General features: G+C 40.8%; 1 long non-coding RNA gene across 1 annotated transcript; it reads left to right on the forward strand.

The window, feature by feature from the left end:
• Positions 1 to 1,688: 1,688 nt before the first annotated feature.
• On the forward strand, positions 1,689 to 5,678 carry LOC142041872 (uncharacterized). Its single transcript, XR_012653579.1, has 3 exons — positions 1,689 to 2,234; positions 2,648 to 2,820; positions 5,511 to 5,678. It is a non-coding gene; the product is annotated as an uncharacterized LOC142041872 (long non-coding RNA).
• Positions 5,679 to 20,138: the final 14,460 nt, after the last annotated feature.

Here is a 20,138-nt window from a genome sequence, read left to right on the forward strand (position 1 = left end):
GCCTTAATAATGTGCCCTTAATAATATTAAAGACATGGTATAGCCAAACCTGATCACACAAGTCATAAATTCATTAGCTCATTCATCCTAAAAAAGCTGGGGTTTAAATCAGAAATATGGATAATGTAAACCATCGGGGGGGGCGGGGGTGTTTGGTGTGAGTCACAATATCCTTGCTACTCCATTTTCAGAGTGCCCAGTTTACACTTACCAAAATTGTAGCTGGAATAAGTTTCCATATATAATCTACTAAGACATATATATACATGTTTATATGTGTGTGTATATGTATACATACATCCATCTATGTATACATAGGTATATAAATATTTTTATCTTGATCCAGTCAAGTATGCAGTTCGGTAAGCCTGCCCATATACAGAAGTTCCATACATGTATTTGCAAGACAGGGAACTAAATGTTGAAAGAATATGCTAAAAATTGAATGGTCTATGTGATTTTTTGTTTTATGCTACATTGGATTTTGGCCAGTATCTGAAAAAGCATCTGTTTTATATAAAATATTAAGAGGCAAAATGGCAACAGTAGCCATGTGTCCAAAAATTTTGTTTTATTTCAAGTAGTCAGGAGCAGTATCTTCCCTCCCTCTTCTCCCCATCATTTCATTTTCAAATCTGGTTCTGAAAATAAATAGTGTCAATGTCCAAAGCATTATAATGGGAAGATACAGTTTTATATAGCTGTTGTGTGTAAGCTCATTTTTATTATTATCATTAACATAAATTTGTATGTATATATTTTTAGTCACTTATCAAATATGAAAAATAAATAATGCTACAATATTGTATTTAAATGGCAATATATTTCTATTATTCATTGTCAGTGAATGATGACAGAAGGTTGTAAAAGTAGACAGATCATATATGATTTGGTGCTGCAGTCCGTATTGGCTTGATGTGGGCAAGATGCAGCACTTTTGTTTTAAAGTAATTATTCTCCTAATCAATGTGTTTGCCCTGAATAAAGCAATTCTTCCTCTGTGTCAAACATTTTCAGAATCATAACTCTTAATTTGGGGGAAAAAAATTAGACACTGAATGAAAATTCCTTCCCTTACTTTCATAAAGTAAGATTTATAAGTAGCCTAATGAAATAATCTGTTGGGGATGTATGCTCCAAATATCATGCTTAGAAACCTTTTCTTGATGAAAAGTGCAGGAGAAATGGACAATTTTCTTCAGCTATAATTATAGTATCTAAATGTTTGTCTGAAGGAGAGTAATTGAATTCCTATCTTCAGTTGATTTAGCTTAACTTTGAATATTCCTTTGCAGGCGTAGCCCAAGAGTAGAAATTCATATGCAACAAGTAACCGTACCTGTGACCACCTGTGAAGGATGCAGCAATGTCTTGTTTTTCTTTTGTGTTATTACAGTCTGGCATCATAAGGAAACTCAGAAATATTTCATGATGTGCTGTGATGTAAGAACTATTTTTATATCCTGAATGGATTTTAATGTCTTTGGAAGAAAAGCGCTCTCTCGCTCGCTCTCTTATGTACACACGCATTCTGTTTGTTATCAGATTAAGATAGGAAAACATGTTCAGATCCTTCTGAATATTTAATGAAGATGTGTTACTGACAACTCAAAAAAGCAAAAGAGGCTACATAGGACTACTATACCATCCTTCTCCATCCTGATCAGTATTTCGACTTAACAAGTGGACTTGTTCTCTGAACTCTTTTAGATCAGCTTTCTTGTTTTGAAGTGAGCTGAGCATGACTTCATCAATGTTGGCATTAAACATATGGCTGGGGGTTTTTTTTTGGTTGGTTGGTTTTGTTTTTTAATCTTGAAAGGCAACTTTCACACTGACAGTAAATTCCAGTTTGGTGGTTTAGTGAGGGTAAATTCATCCACCAGCCTAGACAGACCTTGTTGGGGGGGTGGAGGAGGTGTTTGGTTTTGGTTGTTTGAGGTGGGTTTTGGTTTTTTGTTTTGTTTTTTTTCTTTGGTAGTGATACTTCAGTATTTTCTGAAAGTACTGCTGGTTTGGAGCCTGGAACTCTATTTGTTCATTTTCATTTTCACAGAGTTTTGGGGTTTTTTTTCTTTTGCATTTGAGAGAAAACAAAGACCTTGGATATCATAATAGCTGTAACTGGTCTTCATGAATATTTATATTTCAGTCCCTAAATGATGATACCTAAGAAGCATTGGCTGGGAACCTACATGGGTGTGTCCTCATCAGTATACTCCATCATGTGAATAGTAAGATTTTATTGGGTTTTATTTGTTTTGGGGGGTTGAGGGGTTTTTGTTCGGTTGGTTGGTTTTGTTTCTCCCCTCTTTTTCACTTCCTGAGACTTCAGCTTAAGTTGATGAAACACTGTAAAACCCACTTCATGTTTTAAGGCTCTAAGCCAGACAAATAATTTTAATAAGGTGAACCAAGCCTGTAACAAAGAGAGAGAAGGAAATAGAAAAAAAAATCCACACCAGACCCTTGAGAAGTTCTGTGCTTTCTCTCCTGATGCTGGCATCAGCCATGGAGGTACTGTTAGAATACCATAAAGCACTCTCTGAGGTAGAACTCATTCTGTCTTTTTTAATTAAAAACCTTCATATTTTTTTCTTTTTTCTTACAACAATAATCATCTATTCTATTACCTTTACCTTTCCAGAGTTTATGTTCTGAAGAACAGAGTGAAGATATTAGCATATATTCTATGGAAAAAGAAAGCCTATGTAACTGGACTGAAAATCCACATTTGAAAGAAGTTAATTTCTCTGGATGTTTAAAATTACAGACAGGTGCTCATCATAAAAGAAGGCAGCAGTATCTTTCTCATGAAAGGTAATGGGACTTAGATGGCAGACGGCACGTTAGACATTTGTACATCGTCTCGGCTGAATCTCTTTCAGAAAAGGTAGTAGTGAGGGGATTGTCCCTGCCTTTAGGAGCCCCTCTTGATGCAGGCATAATTGTGAGCCTTGATTTCAGAAGCTGTACTGCAGGAGCAGCCTGCCATACCTCCTGTGTGCTCTGCTCCATTACAGTTTTATCTGATAATATCTATCAGCTAAAATAACACAGGCCAGATCAGCTTCAAGTAGGGAGGAGAGGCAGAAGGAAAGGGTGGTTTGAAATGCAAACTGTAACCCAGCTTTCTGCTAGTGTTTATTAACTGAGCCGAGCTCAGCATTGTAGGCTTTCTCCACACTAAAGAGGGGGAGAGAGTTTCCCCTAAAGGGCCATTGGGGCACGAGTCTGACCTAGTCACTAAATTGCCGCCTAGAGGAACATTTGTCTCCCCCTCCCCAAGCTTGTTGGAGGATTCACAGGAGATTAATCTCCCCAGGATAAAGTCATCCTTTGTGAATATCTCCTGACACATCGTTGATGAGATGCAGTCTTGCTGCTCATGACATAGGATGCTTCAAAGCTGCATAAGGCTCCGCTCAGCACCCCCGGTTCATGACCCGCTGTCTGACAGCGTTTGTGTGACAACAGACATGTATGGTAACGTGTTGCGTCTGTGTTTTATGAACGTTCCAAATCTGGGTTTAACAATATTTTCTCGGGCACTGAGAAAGTCTGGGAATTTGATCTTGGCATGCACTTGGAGCCAAAAATATAGAGCAGCAAATGGGCATATGAAAGACCTGGCGGAAATTCACCCCTGTTGTCCCAAATGTCACTCTGAACGTTCTCAGAGACTTTTAGGCTCCTGACACACTCAGTCATGCCAGTGTATCCGAATGTAATGAGCTGGACCTGTCAGAAGCAAGTCCCAGTCAGTATATTAATTCACTAGCTTTACGAATGTGATTCTTTAAAAGATTTTTGTCTTTGTATTATAGATTTTTGTGATTTAAACTTTGAATTAACAGCTACTGCAATATCTGTCTTAAGAGCCTGGGTCCCATTACACATAACTGCAAGCATGCGTAGGAATGCAGATAAACTACTGTTACTGGAGGGATATTTTAACTACCACCATTCAGTAAAACATATTCACTAAGTGGGAAACAGTGTCTAATTTCTCAATGCTCTAGCAAAGACTCCTCAGTTGTTCCGTAAGATAATATAACAATGATATCCAGAGTGTGGGTGTACACTTACGTTTTGTTTGCTCAAATACCACATTGCACTTAAGCTGGCCTTTAATCTATAGTAAACCCTTCAAAGTTTTCCTTTGTACATTATGTTCAAAATAATGGCAATGATACATGGTAGTAGACGCCAAATTCAGCTTGCAAAACCATAGCTACTGTGACTAATTAACAGCTTCCTGATCCTTCACTGCTGCGTGTTTTTTGCTTTGCAGGTAAGTATTATGTCACTTTTAAGACTGAAATATCTATTTTTTTTTCTTTATCAGTTGTGTTATATCAGTGTCAGCTGTGTATGAAACTTGTTTGGATTGGGATTTCATTATGAATTTGAAATGGCCCAGATTCTTTTAAGAGATTGTCTTAAAACATCTCTGATAGACTTGGGCAATTTTTGATTATGCTTCAGAGCCAGCTGCTGACTACGGGATGAAATCAAAATCACCTCACAGTTCACGGTTTTGTTTGGCTTTAGGCTTAAATTTAGTGCACGGACAGGAAGAGCTGAACTCTCCACTCCAAGATTCGATCATCTCTTTTGGACCTGTAGAATATTGGAGTGCAGTTATTTTTAGCAACATCACTGAAAATATTACTTTCCTCCTACATGAGGCTCTGTTTTAAATAAGTTCTGTAATTATTGTGGTATTTTTGTATTGCTAAAATACTCTATTCAACTATGAATAACATTGCAGAAAGTCCTCTAGGAGTAATACAGACTTATGCTACCATCATAAAGGCATCAGAGTCTAAAGCAACTAAATGTTTTAGTAAAAGGAAGAGGAGGAACTAAAATGCCTAGGTTTTGTTCCAGTGTAAGCCCAGATACTCTTTATGGAATAAGCCTTTGTTGAGCACCTTCCCATCCGTTTCACTTTGTCTAAGAACAACCTAAATTTGATTTAATGTATAGTTGTGTAAAGCAGATTTCTTTTAAAAATAAATCGTGCCTAATTTATTCTTTGACTCAAAATGCAACCTGATTTTTTTCTTCTTAAGTAATATATAAAACATTTTTTTCTGTGATATATATATCATTTTCACTTTCTAAAAAGATACACTGCATGAAAAATTCCACAAGCTCTAGTAGCATTGATGTTCTTGTGTCTTGCACCAGCACAGTTATGTTCAAAAAGTATGAAAGTTTAAGATGTGCTTTGTTTTCTTTCCAGAATCTCTTTCTTTCTCAGAAAGAATTTTTATTTGTAAAATCTGAAAGGCAAAACCAAGGTGTCTCTTTTACATTTCTAGATGTACAGGTCCTTGACAAGTTCTGTTGCTATATTTTAATTAATACAAAGATTCATGATTAGCTGGAGGAAAACAAGATGGAAAGATGAATGCTTAAGCTCTAAGTATATTACAAACACATTGTGAGTGAACCCTTCACACTTTTAAAAATTAAATAAAATTTTCTGATCTGCATTTCAGACCTCTGGAATGGTTCCATAGCCAGTGCCCAGCCTGGGTACTTGGTCTAGATATGGAGGCTATAGAGCTAAGAAACTGCCTGAAATATCTTCATGTACTTGCATTGTGGTTATGGAAAGGAGAGGAAATTCGTGGAGTATTGGGTCCTCTTGTCTCAGCCTTCTGACATTTGCTGCACGTCCCTTGTGTGGAACTTCAGTACATTTGCCCAGCATTGAGTTAAGTCTGGTTGTTAGAAATATAATTTTTTCTGTTGTACATGGTTTTGAAAATGCACATAAGTTGCTGAATTGACTGCGTTTCACACATTTAATTTAAAGTAGCAATCTTTAAATGCTGCTGTGAATGGGATTGACACAGCTGTGATAACTTAAACTTACAGTCCCCCTCAGACTGAAGGCTCTCAACATATTTTACAAACTCAAACTATGAATGGAAAAAACAGAAGCGAAAAAATAAAGATACAAAGAATACCATGCCAATGCAGATATTAGTTATACAGCATTTAACTGCTGTGACATGGGAATTTATGCTTCATAACCAATCAAAAAGACTTACAAGAGTTTTAAAGCCAGCAAATGATCAGACATTGACTATAGCTTTACCAGAAAAAGACTTTTCTGTCAGAAGAATATCTAACATGACTAAAGACAACCCACCTATTCTCCACTAGTTATATTAACAAAGTTAATATCATTTAGTAAAGACAGAAATTAACTAAATCACTGGAATACTTTACAAGGAATAAACCATGCATCATCCATGTGATGGCCACCAAACATTAGTGAGCAAACCAATGTCTTATTTAGTGATTTCGTCTTGCACTGTATTTATGAATGAGGAATTGTTCTTTGTTTTAAGCTCTAATTCTCCTGGTTTAGCCCTCTGCTAGTGTACCTTCCCTTTGAGGGAGCCACACATTCTAAATTAATCCCTTTTGTCTCTCTACAGCTTGAATTACCCAATACGATGATGGATTTCCGCCTTCTCTGGTTCACCTCTGCACATTCAGTACTCCAAAAGCCATTCAAGTTCCTCCCTTCTAGATTATCAAGATGAGCAGGGCTTTCCTGAAGTTATAGGATGAGTGGGCATGGCTCAACTCTCAAAATCATTTGGGCATGAAGGTTCGTTTAGCCAGTGATGAACTGAAATGTGGGTGGAGCCCGTGCTCATGTTGTTCTTGAACCAAGAATAATACTACAGAATTTGAAGACAATTATTAAGAGAAAAAAACATTACTCACTCTCTTAGGGTGAGATATTGCTAATTAAAGGAGGTGCAACTAAAATTTTAGAAATATTGTAGAAGAGTCAAAGTTGGTTAAAACATTTTGTGAAACTTGGCAGATCTGGCTCAGGTTCTGAGTTTGTAGCAGTCCAGGCTCTGGCTCACTTGATTCTGGTACTTTCCAGCACTGACAGTGTCTAGCATCTTCCAAATTTAATAGGAATTTTTAAATAATGTAACAGACTAAACCCTAAATTTGGGACTGTCATTTTGCATTCAGTTTAGTTACACACTGAAATTGCAGTCTGCAAAAAAAGATCATGCGGTGCATTGGATGTAAGCATCTCTCCTGCTGGCTGGCTAAGCATGGGAGCATTGCTCCTGCCCTCTGCCGCTGCCGCTGTCGCTTCTGCCCCACGGGGCTGCTACACAGGCACAGGAGTTGCAGTTACAACCCAACTCCCATGTTCAGTCACTGTACAAGAACTTCAGCTGGACAACTAATCTGCTCCACAAACAGGCACCAGGTAGGAGAGAAAACATGTTACATCTTCCAATTAACTGTTTACAATGATTGTTCAGAAATGGAAAATCACACAAATCCTGAGGTCTTGAGAGCCAGCTACCAGTGGGTAAAACCGCCTACCCACGAGACTATGCGTGTGCAGCTGAAACAAGATCAAACTAAGCAGTGCCAGTTCTCTGTGTCTTGTTGAGAACTTCTATAGAGGCGATGAACTTATGATAAAGCAAGCTTATGGAAGGACATCTAAGTAATTTTCAGATTTTTAAGTAAGGTTAGAATATCCCCTAAATTTGTTTCAAAAATGGTTACTCAAGCAGTGATATTTAATGAAGCATGATCCTGAGGGAAAGGATTTCAGTTCGTGGTGCATCTCTGTTGTTCCCTTATTTCACAGAAGGTTTCTCTTAATCATTCAGGCTTCCTCACCCCCTCCCCTTAATCCTGAAGCAAAGAAAGGGCCTTTGTTAGCCTTTTCCACCTCCCTGAAACTTTTGATTTTGTTCTTTTTTACTTAAGAAAACAACAAAGACCTCTCAAAAAAAAAAAATATCCCACCACAACTACTAACAACAGTACTGGTAGATACCCCTCTGTTCATTTGGTTAAATTAAGCCTGTAAACAATGAAGACCAAGGTGTTTAAGGGATTGCCTCTCTCATTGACTTCTTTGTGTGCCTTCAGCTGCCCTCCTGGGCATTGCAGCCTTGCTGGAGGATCTGTAGTTCATCTGTTGACCGCAGCAGCTGCTCTCAGTAAATGGCTCAAGTTCTGCAAAGTGGTCATCAACCTCCTCCTTGAGCAGAGGGAGAATCTGATAGCGACACAAGTGACATCAACTCCTAAGGCCATCCTCTAAGCCTTCCTTAAAATGTGGGGAGTGGGGGATATACCTGAGAAGTGAAGGGATATATGGATAGGGGTGTGGTGGTGTGGAGACTCTAGACACAGCTCCAGCATCAGGTATCCCACAGTCAAGATCCACGAGGCCGCCCAAAATGAGATAGAAGGGTCTTTCTCCACCTAAAAGCTGGATAGTTACATGTCACAGAACTTGTACTGTGATCACTTGGTGACGTTTCATCAGTTGAGAATAGAAAATAAAGAAGTTCTCAACTTTCACGTTAGAGTGGAACAATGTGAACTCTGTCAGAACCCACACCAACCAGGTACTAACTTCACATCAGTCTCATTTTTGTGCCTCTCCCTGCTGCGTCATCTAGGCATTTTCATTCATTCTGAGCATTTGTTATTTCAATCTTAAAATGCCTCTCTGTGCAATTCAGTTGAGATATTCCTGTTTTCAATAATACATTTGCCATAATGCTTTCCTTCCTCCTTCAGACCTCTCTGAAATCAAGCACTGCAGTCCACTGACATGTTGACAGTTTTGCATGAATTAATGAAAAAGGAGTTGGAAGTGGCTGACAAAGATTTATTTATTATTATTAAATTGACTCTGTATCCAAGTTGGTCTTCTGAAAAGAAAATTAAGAGAAAGAACTGAAAAAAGTTTTTGAAATGTACAATTTAGAATATATTCTGTTCTTCAATCTACAATGTATAATTTTAAGAGTCAAGGCTGCTGTCTTGAGGTGGAAATTGTTGCTCTAAATTGCAAGCAGGACTGCCTTACTGGTATTACTTTATATGCTGAGAGGAAGTGAAAATGGACGTTTCCAACACTGGGAAAAACTGAAGTCCAAAGTTGGTCATTTAATAGATAGAGGCTAATATTTATTTAGTTCCTTTTGCTTAAAAAGAAAAATATGAAACATCCTGGTAACAAAACACAAAGATACAAGACGTAAGCATACCTGCTGAATATTTTCTTATATACTTCTGACAAAAAGCTAAAATGCGTAAGTCTAAGCGATCCAAGCACGGAAATGACACCTAATCTTCTTGAAGCAACGTACTGTGGAATGTATTAAGTTAGTATATCACATAAGGCTTGTACTCCCTTCATTTGCATGTGCTCCTATTTCACAACCATATTTCCTTTAACACTCCAGCCTTCCCCGTACATTCTGTATTTGGCTTTGCATTTGCCTGGTCTGTGGTAATAACCCCAGGCAAAGAGCACAACGGCGGCCGGCTGCCAGCAGCAGAGGCTGGCGCTGACTAGGCAAGGATTTGCGTGGCACATGCCAGCTCAAACACGGACACTTCCTTTTGCTGTTTTCCTGCCTTTAGAGGCCAGCCAACCAAAGATGAAATTCCTCCATTCCTGGAACATCTGGCTTAGACTCTCAATGCTCATAATTATCCTCCCGTTCCCAGCTCTCTGCAGGTGCAGGAAAGTGCAGGGCAGGTTCTCTGAGAACACAGCGCTACAGTGGATAAGTTCATCTATAAATCTTTGGTAAATGCATGCCATACGATTTAACGTACAGTTATATTTTTATAATTTATGCTGAGAAAGGGTCTTACTGATAAAAAACCAGCTGGAATAATATTACATTATAAGGTTAAGAAACCTAGGGCAAAATCTCCAACTCTTAGTAAATGTAGGGCTTTGTATTGCAATCAAAATCCGCATGTCAGCATCTCACACTGCTGTATCACTTATCCTTTACGGTCTACCCCTGTATCACTCATTCACTTTTTATCCCTTCTCTCAACACAGGCTTTGACTCCTCAGGCACTTATTTATCTTCATCCACTGCTCCTCCCTCGCCAGTCGACCACTTGCTGTCCTCATCTCGCATGGTAAAACCCCAGGAAAATCTTCCCATGCGTTCCCTGGCAGCCAGATGCTGTTGTAGTCCACATTGGCAGCTCTGACCTGTGAATGTCATCGGAGCCGTGACCCATTCCTTGTTCGACTCAGCACGGTTTGCCTAAACAGATGGTGAGTAATGGCATGCAACGCCTACTTATCTTTCTGTGCCTCGCCCCATATGGTTCCTGTATTAGACCTGGAAACAAATTGAAGGAGTTAGTGTGACTAGGAAACAAATTCCATTAAGCTCCACAAAGCTGCTGTTAAAAATTCTTGTGTTCTTGTACTGATATGAACGGCTGTGTGAGTCGGTTCAGATTTGAGATGCAAATATGCAGTTCCCTTGATTTTATTGGGGTTAAACCCACCTGTACCATGCCTAAATCTTACTCTGTGAGCCTGCAAGCCACTTGAGCACACATGCGAGTTCCTCAGTTTCCCATTAAAATGATCTTATGACAGGTGTGAGATCTTGCAGCATTAATATCTGCACATGTACCTAATATCTGTAAATGTTCTGAGACTACCCAGGAATACACAGTCTTAGAAATTGATAATGTCACTTTCTCCTTTTGGTGGTGGTAGGGGAGCTAGTATTTCAACATATGAAACAACCTGTTATTAAAATGGATGAGTTTAGATCATCTTAGATTTAGTGATATCCTCTTTGTGCCTAAAAGGAAGTGATTAAAAATGTCAAGATTTCAGGATTTAGGGTAATGTTCTCAAAAGGAGCCTGTAAAGGCTCATGAGTCTAATTGTCATTACAAGATATAGCTTTCAGTGAGATTTAACCTCAAAGGCCAGAATTATTTTACAGATATTTTTGATATATTTGTTTCTCAGTTAGTCACTTGGGACCAAATCCCCAAGAGGGAGCTACAATATGAGGGATGCACAAAGCCCTAGAGACAGTGAGCAAGAAAGTAGGATCCTGCAGCAGCCCAATAAAGACTGAATACACCTGGGAGTAGGGAAAAGGGGGAAAGCAAGCCTTGGCTTCTTGACCCTTCTTTGGGGTTAGCTCATGGATTTTACATTGAAAAGTCACAGAACAAAAGGCACGATCAACTCAGTTTAATTTCCTTTCCTGACCCCAGACCTCTCTTGCACCTTCACGTTATCATGCCTTAATCACTAGTCTGTAGGAAAAGCTGTGGAGGAGGCCATTCACTCCCCTCCCACCCTGACATGAAATGGAGCCAACTTACAAGAAATAGTTGTTAAGGACTTTTTGTTTTGAGAGACAGCGTGTACAACACTGACACATATACTGTATACTGCTGAAAAAAAATGTTGCCTTAATCATTGATGTGTGGCTAGAAGTTAAATGAAGAGAAAACAATAGAGATCTCTCCCTCTTGAGAAGAGGGTCACACAGCCCTGAACCTTGTTCAGCTCTTGAGCAGGTCAATGACAGTTTCTAGGGGCATCTGAGTTGGGTGATTAGCTCTGGTGCCGTGAGTCGGTGCAGCGGGTTGTGGAGTAAACTGAATTTCTGTTTGTGGGATGGAGTCTGCCAGCCCAGGCTATGGGAGGTGATAGCATTACATTGATTTAGGACCCAACTTCATGGCTAATGCAGTCTGACCCAGTAATGGGCTGGTGGAATTCCCGAAGAGCCACAATCAACTCCTGTTGAGAGCTCCTGCTTCCCTCCACTTCCCAGCATACGGGGGCATGGATGTATATTGTGGCTTCCAGCCATATGGAGGTTTGGATGTGCAGCTTACACAGGCAAAGAAGCTGGCAACCATAAAAAATAGGGATACTCATGAGGGCATAAAGACACCTGGTCCTGCTCCAATTGTTGCTTTGTGTATTTTAAATACCTTTTTATCTGAAATTCAACATTTACATTTTAAATCTTATATAAACTAGCCTCTGGAGCAGGGGCTGGGATCCAGGTGTCTCTGCCCCTTGGTGAATGTTCCTGCCACAAGGCTGCAGAATTGTACTTGTTGCTTCTCTCTTTTTGCCACAGATATTTTTTATTTATTTATGCAAAGTGAAACAGATTCATCGACAAAGTTTGCAAGATTAACAAAATATTCCATCGCCAGGAATTTAAGGCACTCTGTTGAAGAATGAGAAGAATTTGCTACCCAGCACTCCACATTTTGTGACTGGTGACTTTGGGAAGCCGCTACATGTGCCTACCACATGCCTCCGGGATACAGTTCCTCGGGCGATACAGGTGGAGGAACTGTGCTTGTGAATCCTGCCAGGCATGCATAGGACATGGAGAACTCAGCCCTGCTGGCATTGCAAGACTCCTAGACGTGCCCAGAAGTGAAACATTAGGCACCTGGTTTAACACTGGAACTGTAGGGGTAGCTGAAGAATTTTTGGATGCAGGCAATTTAAGATGAGCAATATCTTTGAAAATCCCACTTATTGGCATCTTTAGATACCTTTCTAACTGCAATGATTTGATCCCTGATCAATTGAAGAACTTGGGCTTCTTGCATGTTATTTTAAGACTTTGCATTACATTTTTTCCTCTCTAAAAGCAGCTTCCTGATGTGACTCAGAGGGAGACTGTCATTTGTAAGTCATTAATGAGCCTGTAACTTTGATTGTGTGCATTACATGTCAAGTGTGAATTATTTCAATAAAATTAATTACTTTTTTGGCTAATCAGTAGGACAAGTATTCATTCTTAGCATCCCTTTACTCTGAGAGATTTGGTCATTTTGCTTGGAATACACTAGTTAAAACTTACTTTCAGCCTACATTTCTGTTTCTCAGCTATTTAAGCAGAAATGCATTTTGTTTGTTTTACTAGGAAAAGATGCTTCGAAAATATCTGTCCCATTTCCTAGGGTGCCTACGCACTTACAAATCACAAAACCAGGAAAAAAAGTGTAAAACCTACTGTACATACAGAACTATTTAGAAATAATAGTTGTTTGCTAACATTTTTGGTAGTGTGAGCTCTGGGACGCAAGATTAAATGGAACTGGCACCAAAGGCAGTATGCATGTTAGTAAATATAATGATTTTTCAGCATCATCTCCCAGGACTGTCACAGAACATGTTATGTTAAAGAGGGAAGCTGAGGATCAGCATTGAAATTCCTGCTTGATGAACTTGTGCCTTACACAGAGTATTTTTAAGCATCAGGAAAAAAAAAAAAAAAAAAAAAAGATGAAGAGAAGGACCAAGAGACTATTTGGTCTTTAGAGGCCAGATAGCTGTGTAGTACAGTGAAATGGAAGCCTATGGGAAGCAGAGCCCCATCCTACCAACATTTACCTATCCACTTAAATTTGTTGAGTGAGCATACCTAGGAGTACCTGCATGTTCATTCAAAAAAAAAGGAATAGTGGAAGAGTTAACCTTAACCTAGCTATCAGAAAACTAAACACCATTTGAAGCATAAAATAAACGAAGGCTCCTGTTCAGATTTGGACCAAACAGCCAGTGTACTTGTAATTATTGCTTTTCAAAGGAGTTGAATATTTGCCTTCAAAACCAGTACTTCAGTAGCTTCAAAACCATAACATACAGCATTTCTTCAGGTTGGTTTTTTTTTTTTTTTCTTGAACCTGCATGTATGAGAGAGACAAATTTATGGCATAATTATCTAATGTTAGCAAAAATTAGCAAACCAAATTTCTGGGAACAATCATTCTACTGTTATTAAATCTGATTACCATCTAAAGAGTGCTTGTGATCATGTCACTATATAATATTTCTTTAAAAATAACAAGACACTGCTAAAAATACTTGTCTTCTACCCACCGTTACCGGCACTACTCGGAGCAGTCTCAGAGCGCCAGCCGGCGCGGAGGAGGCTGAGCGCGGGTCGGCGGGCTGGTCCTCCTTCTGCCAAACCCTGCGGGGAGATGGGGGCTGCGCTCGGGGCCCTCACAAGGAAGCTGAGCTTTTCTGAAGGGTTTCCTCCTGCCTTGGTATACCTCATTTTCGAATAGCTCTACTTGCCCTATGACTTGTTGGTATATGAAAGGTAAACACGCCTTGTTCCAGGAGAGTATGTTTTTAAGGTATTGTTTATATACAGAGGCATAAGCACAGATGATTAATTTTCCGCAGTCTAACATCATGTTCGATATTGCAGTAAAAACCTAAGCAAAATGTGAGCTCTCAGCTGTGATAAAGTGTTATCACTCGGAAAACTAGTTTCCCTTCATGTTGGCATCATTGAATACATTGTATTTTTAATAGCTGTTGAAATTATGTGTCAATGATGAACATCCTGTGACTACCCTGCAGTTAAAACTAGGTGGAGGTTTATATTTACAATAGAGAAGAAATCCCTGAATAGATTACCCCAACCTTGTAAGCAGTTCCTTGGGCCAGCTTGCATTACCTTCACTGGGAATGCACCTGAGCACAATATTCCATACACGTGTATCAACAACAGATACGTAGACAAAAAATAACATACAAAGACACCCTACAAAAGGCTCCAGTCACACCCTTTCCTTCCCAAAATCAGAATTTTACTCTTTCATTATAGCCTGACCATTCTAGTAAGCTGAAAGTAATCCATTCATTTCTGAATAATACTTGTTTTGAAATATAAAGCCTACACTTTCTTAAATGACTCTAAAGAAAGTATAATAGACTTTCAGAGACTGAAAAGCTCACTTCTATACTTCAGCAAAATCTGAATCACAGCCCACTCTTTACAATGCACGAATATTGTAATTGTTTTCCTAATACAGTACTCATAATTCTTTCTATGCACGCCACAATGAAAGGCAATGGAAATTTTCTTGAGTGAATAAATTTGGTGAAGGTATTTGTCATCAAATGGATGCTCTCCACAATATAGGACTTCTTTTTTGTTCATTACATACCTCAGTCATCTCATTAGGAAGAAAGCCTTGAAGATGTGAATTAAATAAAGCAGATGCAGTGTGAGTGTTTTGAGTATGCCTGCACTAAACCCCAAAATAACATTATTTACTATTTCCCTGCTGAAAAAAATGGTATAAAAATTAATCTAATTCTTATGGTAAATGTGTTTCAATGCCACATTCACTATCAAAATCATTGAATCAGTGAGACAACTCACATGATAAAATCTTTTACTACGTAATAATCTGGATGCTTACTGAGTTACATGACATTTATAATTTGCAAAACTTCAAATTGAATTTAATGATGTGATATTCTTTGTGAAATGCCACTGAAGTCAGAAAAATGTTCATGTTTAGAAGTAAGCATATTTTTAAGTGCACCAGTAGACAGGCGTCTATACATTTATCATGCAGCCTACTGGTCATCACCTGAACTTCTGAGGATTTTGATGACTTAAAGGTGGTGTGAATTATTCATTAATGTTTGTAAAATAATTTGAGATCCTAACAGAGAAAAGTGTCAATAAAGTCCAGAACATTACCATCATGTACAGGTTTTAATCACAGTGTATTTATTTCACATATTAGGCAAACTTAACTTTATTCAGTAAACTAATATTCAGTGAAATTATAAAAATTTGTATAGAATCAGCCATACACATTGTGCAAGGTCATAAGAAGATGAGAAAAGTTTAATTACAAGGAAGAAAGAAGAGAGAAAAAAAAATCAAAATGTATAAATAATTACCTCATGTATAGACCAAGAGTGTTACAATTCATAGAGACCGTCCCTATCTTTCCTTCCTCACCATGGCACTCTCCAGTGTGACGCGGTGTGGCATTTACTTGGCTTTCTCTATTGCTTCTTTACCCCCAGAAGAGCCTCTTCTCCCTTCAGCTTAATCCCAGCATTTCTGCATGATTTGGGACTTTCATTTTGTTGTATTACTTTTGAGAGGACAAGCCATATAACCTGCTATGGGATCCGGCCCTGTGCATGTTCATTGTGATTTCCCAGACCAGCTGTGGCCCAGTTACTGTGACCGCAAACCAGCAGTGGTGTGAGAGAAGACCGTAGGGAAGTGTGGACAAACCAAACAAATGGTGGTTGTCTGAGCTGTATGACTGGGCAAAGCAGTTCCTTTATGAAATCTTTCCTCCTTTCCTTAACGGCCAGGGAAGCCACTGTTTCTCCATTTAGATGGAGAATCCCGTGTTGTGCATGGATGCTTCGTGAAAAGTGCCTTCAGTGGATTAGATAAGAGTACGACCTGCTGGACACAGAAATGAATAAAAGGCATTTCATCTTCTCCACTAATTTACCATTTACCTTTGGAGAGAAGATACCTTGCTTTATCAAGAGATGATAGGAGAGCCCGTGATTACTAAGGACAAAGTGATTCTGAGACAGACGATTACGTCTTGGGGAACAGTCAGCTGTCCAAAGCCTCCTTACAGCTCCTGCTCTTTGTTGCCCATCTCCTGCTCTTTGTTGTCCAGAGCAAACTGCTTTCTTCCAGGTAAATCTATTTTGACTTTCTTATCTAATTGGACGTTCACCCTTATTTTCTTCCAGACCTTTCTGTGATGGTAACCATGATACTTTCTGGCTTTGCCTCCTTTGAACCCTCTAAGAAATCTCTACCGTCACCATGGAAGACTGCTCTCCAAATGGAAAACAGAAGGGTATTGGTAGGTTTTCACTACAGCACAATCTTCTGCAAGTGGCAGTTTCTCTGGTGAATGGCTGTGTGGCTCCAGCACATTTATACAATGACCTTATCGTATGTAATGGTTCCCATTTTCTTTGGGTTATTATAGATGTCTAGTCATCAAAAGGAGCCTGATTCTGCAAGTGCTTAAAAGCCTGCATCCCCAGAACTTCAGTGAAGTCTTGAGCTGTTCACTATTTGCAGGGGTAGAGTCTGCCTTCCCCGAATTTCTCTTTACTGGAGAAGGAAGACAGGATTTTCAGGGGACTGTAACTGTATGTTCAATATACCGTTTAAGAGGTACCTATCATCTGTAGACAGCCCAGTCTGGTGGAATCCTATCCTGAAGAATGAACTAACACCAACACCCTTCCCCCCTTCCTGTGTGTCTCTGCATGGGAAGTCTCCTAAACGGCCAATATTTCTCATCTCCTCTGAAACTCACTTTCTGTTTGGCTCATCACCTACCATGTTCTCCCGCTTGGTACTGATTTTGAGGGAGATGCCAAAATTACATGACCGCTGCCTTTCTGTTAGAGATCTTCACAACTTAAATGCTTAAAACGCCCTTAGGTAATCAGTAGACGAATAAGAGACAATTACATTGCTTAATTCAGAAACGTGAAGAAGTAATTTTATCAACTCCCACGTGGTAGAGAGCACAGGAAAGTTGAGCTTCCCATGTACTCCTCAGTATACAACCTCGGTGCTTAGAAGAACAAACTGGTAAGAGTCTGAGTCGTGCTTCTAGGAAATCTAGAGATTGTCACATTTGTGCTAGTTGCTGAAGTTGGTTATGCGAGCCTTTACTTTTGTCACGTTATCTAAAAGCTCCCCGATGTGAGAATTAAGCTACCAGGAAAAAAATAATCAAAATTTAACTTTCTTCTGTAAACTTCAGTGCAGAAAGTAGCAGATGGCTTGAGGAGGTCTAGCCCATTTCATGCTGACACTGGAAAGATGCTGTCTCGGGCTTAGAGTTGCCAGCTTCAGGCAAGCTCAGCCACTGATAGCTTGAGCCCAGATCCTAAGCCTAACAAGCATAAACCCCACTTTGCCAGCTGGGCTCACGGTAACCTCAGAGGTCCAGGCAGGCAGAGCTCAGAAATGTGTTTCAATCATTTAATGAGTTTGAAATGCTCTTGAAAAAAAAAAAACCACCTTGCTATTAGGATCAAACTATTATTATAACTGCTATTATAAAGAATACAAGTTTCTTTACACTAACCGAGAATCTGTGCAAGCAAAAAAAGTGCTGCTGTTTTTAATCTAAAGTGAATAATTCATGTTTTAGCTTACGGAATTAGAAGAATACAGACCATTATCTGCTTTGCTCTATGTAAGTAATATACATTTAAAGGGGGCGTGCAGCAAAAAATAAAGGTAGGGAATGTTTATTCCTCTAGTTCTACTTTTTTTATTTATTTATTTTTATGACTGCATTTAAAGTGTCGACATTTCTGATTTCAGTAAATCTAATTGTAAAGTAACAAAGTGGAGATCAATTAAGATGTAAGTGAATGCTACTTGGTAGGAGGGATTAGGTCAAAGGTCTGCTCTATCTGAACTGCAACTGTTGCATGTGTTGTCATCCAGTATTGCAAGATGAATTTAATTGCACTCTGTTTTGATGCATCTAGACGTAAAAATATCAAAGAAGAGATGCATCTTAATAAAAAGCTGAAAAGGAGTCAGGATTCATCCCATTGTTACTGTCTGGGCCCTGATTCTGCCTCTGGGATATTGCTGCTTGGGGTAGATGGAACCCAGCTATGTTTTTCTAGGTGCGTATGGCTACCTGCTGATTGCTGTCTCACCAGAATAAACTGTAAGCCTTTCCAGCTGTTCTTAATCTGGACCCTTAACCTTTAAAAAAACCAGAGGCTTTCCATTCCTCAGAGCCAAACTCTGCTAACAATATCTAGGTTGTTTTCAAACCAAGCTTAAAACATAAAAATGACTAATAAATCCATATTCCATAATAGTTAGGCTGGAAAACTATTATTTAAAAACACACTCAGTTTTTATGACCCATTTCTAGTAAAAATCCAAACCATGCTTCACTAACGCTACCACTGCAGATACTCAGATCCTGGATGACGGGCATGATATCCAGATAGATGCACCAATAAATATGTAAAGGCTATAAATCTGTCTGAAATTAGTGATTTGTGGATGTGCGTGGGGGAAGAGGGCTGGGAAACTCTGGTTTCTAATCTGTTCGTTTCCTGACTCTTAATGTTCTGTAACTTCGCAGCTGGCGATTGGATTTTTCTGTGGTTTGTGTTATTATGTGCTAAACACATTACTCCGTGCCCTTGGGTGGGACCTGGGGCTTTAAGAATAAGGCCCTGCTCTCGCACGGGCTTTTACCCTGCACCTGATTCCACTCGGGCAAAGCACAGTTTTGGGCAGCTCTGGGCCGGGGTCAGCCCCTACCTGGGACTCCGCAGCCCCCCGGAGCCCCGCGCCCGGGGGTCAGGCAGGTCTGGAGGAAGGAGACGGTGGGGTTCAGCTGGAGCCACAGCCTAGAACTCGTAACGCCTCCGAGACCCGTAGCCCGCTGGCTTCGGGACGCCACTTCGGGCTTCCCATTAAAACAACAGCAAAAAATAGCAGTCATCATTCATAACCATCCATCTCGCTGACTTTTTTACGGCCCCGTAATTGCCCCCCTCCCTGACAGGCGGATTTATGCCTCGGCCGCCCGGTGGCAGGGAGCTCCGCCGCCCGGCTGGCACCGCCGGCTCCTGCGGGGCGGCAGCGGGGGGGGGGACACGGGGCGCGCCCCGGCCCCGGGCGGAGCGGAGCGGCGGCGGCGGCGGTGCCCCCCCCCGGGGCGGAGTGCGGAGCCTCCTCCCGCCGCTCCGCGCCGGGGGCGGGCAGGGCCGGCGCAGCCCTTCCCCCGCAGGCTGCCCGGCCGTTTTGAAAACGGCAACCCCCCCGTGGCCGGCAGCCTCTTGCTTCGTTACCGTCTCCAATACACCCCCCCGTCCCCTCCCCGGTCCTTTTTGGTTTGTTGTTCTGTTCGGGTCCGGGGCTGCTTCTGGGCTTTCGGCAGCCGCCTCTCCCGGCTGGGGGGGGGGGGGAGCTCTTCATCACTTGGTTTTTCCGTGCAAAACTCAAGGACCATCCCAGCAGCGTTCGGGAGGGAAACGCTTCCCTTCGCTCTCTTCCTCTTTTTCTCCTCCCAAGCAGCCTCCCTTCAAGTCCCTCCCGCGGCTCGCTCTCTTTCTCGCCCTCCCGGCAGCACTTCGCAACTTCTGCCCCCGGCTCCGCTGGCCTTTTATTTGCGATTTTTTTTTTTTCCCTGGGCTTTTTGTTGTTGTTGTTGTTGTCGTTATTTCTCCTTCCCCGCGACCGCGGGCGCACGGCCGGGACGCCGGCGGGGCGGGCGCGGACCCTCCGGCGGGCAGCGCCGCCCCCTCCCTCCGCCGGGAGCCGCCTTGGGAGGGAAATGATGGCCTAGAAATTAAGCAGCACTTCTGATGTGGTACATCTGCCTCTCCCCCGGTCCCCCTCCCTTTTCTTCCACCGGTTAGGATTTCCCCGCGTCTCTCCCTCTCTTGCACTTTTTTGAAAACCCTTGAATTTGCGCCCCCCCCG

The sequence above is a fragment of the Buteo buteo genome, chromosome 19, assembly GCF_964188355.1.
Source record: "Buteo buteo chromosome 19, bButBut1.hap1.1, whole genome shotgun sequence".
Lineage (NCBI taxonomy): Eukaryota > Metazoa > Chordata > Aves > Accipitriformes > Accipitridae > Buteo > Buteo buteo.